Here is a 4,956-nt window from a genome sequence, read left to right as displayed (position 1 = left end):
ATTGAATTCTCTCACTTAACTGAAAACGATATAACTTCATTTGTATTTGGCTAATCAGCTTCTCTTCATGTTTACGTAATCATTTTACGAACATCAATAAGGAGCCTTGCTATGCTTTAATAATTCAGAACTTATTTGATTGATGGGACTAATTCAAATAAATATGAGCGTACAACGAAACGAGGAAGTAAATCTCCTAATTCTTCTTCAAAGTGAATAAAAGACCAGGGCACTAACAGCCTTATTTATCTAAAATGATAGTTTATTAGTATTTCTTCTGATTCCTCTTATGTGCTACCCCAATTCACCTATATCTTTCATGCACTTTACATCTTCTTGGGTGTTCAGGATTTTCCGTTTCAATTATTTTTTTTTTTCAATTTTATCTTCCATATCTTCCCTTCTTCTGTCTCAAAACTATGAAAAAAAAATCACCCTATCTTATCTCCTCACTTATTGCCTTCCCAATCTTCATCACTTTAAATTACACAAATAAATTGAACAAATTAAATAAACTAAAATTGCTGAGCTACAACCCTAGTGTGAAAAGCAGGATGCTATAAGCCCAGGGGCCCCAACAGGGAAAATAGCCCAGTGAGAAAAGTAAACGAGTAAACGGGTGAAGAAGAACTGTTTGCTAATCTCAGTATTGTCAGGTGTATGAGGACAAAGGAGAATATGTAAAGAATAAGCCACACTATTCGATATGTGTGTAGGCAAAGGGAAAATGAACCGTAACCAGAGAGAATGATCCAATGTATACTGTCTGGCCAGTCAAAGGACCCTATATTTCTCTAGCAGCAGTATCTCAGCGTGTAAATGATCCATATAAATATTTTATCCTTATCTTTTTATTTTAGTCCCAGTGACCACTTTTATTTAGAGTCCAATTTAACCAACAACACATCACTTTTATAGAGGAGAGTCAGCCCGAAAAATAACTTCAGTTTTGGGTCCCAACAACCCCTCTTCCTTCTTCGCTTCACCTAATCTGTCTCACCTCTTCTTGTAAGATTGAAATGAATAACCACATCAAAGACAGATAGACGTTCTGTCTCAGAGTCCTTGACGTCATATCACCTAATCGATTTATATCCAGAAAAACAGAAGTATTGAGACGAAAAGAGATAAAAAAAGAAGAAATTATTGTACTGTTGACAAAGTGAGACGAAGATAGAGGTAGGCTAGATGTATGAGACATGCTGCCTTTAAAGAATGTGTGTGTATGTATGATTTGTGCGTGTGCACGCGCGTCTGTTTACCTGGTAATCAAACAAGTATGGAGGATTGCAGCTAAGGTGGGGAATGGCGTTGGGCTAACAACCTTATTTCTAGAGATTTAGAGAACTCAAACGATATTATATTTGAAAGTAAGGGGTACAATCATGGTTTTATGTATGTATATATATATATATATATATATATATATATATATATATATATATATATAGATAGATATGTGTGGTTTATATATATATATATATATATATATATATATATATATATATATATATATATATATATATATATATATATATATTTATGTATGTTTGTGTGTGTATTTATGTATATATATATATATATATATATATATATATATATATATATATATATATATATACATACATACATACATATACATATACATATCATTACTATCACCAGCCAAACTTCAGAAGTAGTTGGAGAAACAGAAAGGTACAAACCCAAATGTCTCAAAAAGGAAAGTGTCAAAATACAGGAAAGCAATTGAGAAATAAAGAATAAACAACGAAAATAGATAATAAAGTAATATGTGTTGAACAGACATCCTAAATAAATAAATAGGATGTAAACTAATTAACCTGCTCAACCAAAGGCATTTGAATTTTGGTAAGTCTGAACTTCTGAAGTTTTTAAGATTCAATTACTATATTAGCAAGATTATTCCACCATTTAACACAGTTGGAATAGAACTTTCAGAAAGCTGTGTAATTTTGAGTTTCACAAAAGACAAGACAAGACAGTTAGAACTAGTTGGGTCCTAAGTAGAGAGCATGCCTTCGCCAGGCCAAGCAGTGTTATTTACCTCTTAACTCTAATGCGCACTTTTAATTCGATTGACTTTCTTTAAAATCTAATATGATTTGTCATTGGGTCATACCCCACATGTCCACCAAGTTTCGTTGAAATAGGTTCTATAGTTATAGCGTAATGGAGTTAAAAAAAAATAACAGAAACATTGGAATTACTTTCAAAGTACTGTTGCATACTTGTACTTCGGTGTAGTTTATCCACAATGTTACAGATTGCTCCTTTGGTCATACCTAACAAGACTACCAAGTTTGGTCAAAATCAGTCCATTAGTTTTGTGTAAAGTTGCTCACAATGTAACAAATGAATAAATAGATAAATAAATAAACTTATCAGTAGGAATAGGTTATACCTAACATATCTACCAAGTTTGGTCAAAACCGGTACTGTAATTTTGTATAAATTTGCTCACAAATAAACAGACGAGGCCCAATACATGCCCATCTCAAAATCTTCGATTTCACCGACGCCAATTAACTGTATCACACGTATTGGATGTTATAATCTAGGAATATGAGAACGCAAGGAATGAATAATCTTAGAACCCACAAAAGGCAAGTTGAATAATGGTGTCAAGAGACTGTTATGATCAGGAATGTGGAATTTCATTGACTGCAAGTGTTTCTCCAAGTTACGAGAAGAGTCCGCTGTTGAAGACCATAAAGAAGATCAATATACAAAATATGGCTGAATAACAGGTTTCCAATTGAATGACTATCAATCTACAGTGTTATGCAATTGAAGGAGATATATCCCTGGGATATCATTCAAAAGTTAATTGCCTATCAAGATAGACCCCTAAATCTAAAATGAGGTGAATGTAATTCACTATCTATGAAAACACTAAAGTAGAGAGGATCCGATTTCCTAGACATATTTAAATTTTTCTTGTGGTTTAACTACATCATCCATAATTTGCATCATGATTCAAGTTTCAGTAATCTCTCTAAGGAGATTCAGGAACCGCAAGTTTGGCCTCAAGAAATGGGATTGGTGTAAAAAAAAAAGTAGCATTATTTGCATAAGTTAAAAGCATGTTTTCGAGTAAAAAAAAACCATATACCCTTCATGTATATAATTTACCATAGAAAAAGTACACTCAAGAGAATAAACCATTGTAGTCACAAGGCAGCACATAGACAACCACTAATTATATATACTTAACTTGTTCGACAGAAACTTACGGCTTATTAAATTTCTTATTCCTGATCTAGATATTAATCTTTGGCACCCTCATTCAATTAGTTCATTATGCATGTTACATAAGTTTTCCATAACTCTGACCATCCTTTACATTCAGATCTCCCTAGACAATTCTATCCTGTTCGTAATACTAGGCAGACAAATAATTCTAATAGCCAGACCTTCTCCATCATGAAGCTCAATACTACGCAGTATTCTAGAAGTTTTATTCCAGCTGTGACTAAGTTGTGGAATGATCTTCCTAATAGGGTAGTTGAATCAGAAGAACTTCAGAAGTTCAAAGTTGCAGCAAATATTTTTATGTTGAACAGGCTGAAATAAGTCTTTTTTATAGTGTATATATGAAGCATCTGTTTTGACGTCGTTATTGTTTTTAGAATGATTTATTGTTAATTTATTCTCATAATTTATTTATTTCCTTATTTCCTTTCCTCACTGAGCTATTTTTCCCTATTAGAGCCCTTGGGCTCATAGAATCTTGCTTTTCCAACTAGGGTTGTAGCTTGGCTAATAATAATAATAATAATAATAATAATAATAATAATAATAATAATGATAATAATGATAATTATAATAATAATAATAATACTATCTATTTAAGATGAAACACAAACGTCTCTTGACAAATATAATCAATAATAGTATTTGAGTAAGACCAATCATACGAACTTCAAGACCTGAAACAAGGGATATTTGTACGAGGCTATCAATTATGTAATATTATTATTATTAGCATTATCATTCTTATTTGCTAAGCTACAACCCCAGTTGGAAAAGCAGGATGCTACAAGCACAGGGGAGCCAATAGGGAAAATAGCTCAGTGAGGAAAGGAAATAAGGAAAAATAGAATATTCTAAGAACAATAACATTAAAATAAATATTTCCTAAATAAACTATAAAAACTTTAACAAAACAGAAGGAAGAGAGATAAGATAGAATAGTGTGTCCAAGTGTACCCTAAAAAAAGCGGAAGGCCATGGTACAGAGACTAGGGCACAGCCCAAGACTAAAGAACAATGGTTTGATTTTGGAGTGTCCTCCAAGAAGACCTACATACCATAGCCAAAGATTCTATTCTACCCTTACCAAGAGGAGAGGGCCACTGAACAATAACAGTAAAGTAGTTAACCACTTAAGAGAAGAATTATTTGGGAGTCACAGTAGTGTCAGATGTATGAGGACAGAGGAGAATATGTGAAGAGAATAGGCTACATTATTCGGTTTATGTGTAGGCAGACGCAAAATGAACGGTAACCAAAGAGAAGGATCCAATGTAGTACTGTCTGCCCAGTCAAAGAACCCCATAACTTTATAGCGGTAGTATATCAATATAAGTATTACAAATAATAGAAAAATTGCAAATTAAGAGGTATGTGCGTTCAGGCGTTTTACCAACAGACATTCAAAACTTTTGGGCAATATAGGAGTTACGGAAATATGAGTTGTGGTAGCGTAAAGGAAACATCCATGTCTCGCGATCTGCTGGACTAGGGGATTCGAGAACCCCTCAAGCTCGATAAATTTTGGTATCTGCAACCTCAATATCCTTGTATGCTAATAATGAGGGGAGGGTTTAAGGCAGCCTTTAGGTCTACCCATTGAGTCATCAGCGACCATTGTCTGGGCCTCCCTAGTTCTAGCTTGGGTAGAGAGGGGGCTTGGATGCTGAAGATATGTAT

The sequence above is a fragment of the Palaemon carinicauda genome, chromosome 12, assembly GCF_036898095.1.
Source record: "Palaemon carinicauda isolate YSFRI2023 chromosome 12, ASM3689809v2, whole genome shotgun sequence".
NCBI classification, from domain to species: Eukaryota; Metazoa; Arthropoda; class Malacostraca; order Decapoda; family Palaemonidae; genus Palaemon; species Palaemon carinicauda.
The sequence above is the reverse complement of the archived record's forward strand: the minus strand, read 5'-3'. Positions refer to the sequence as shown.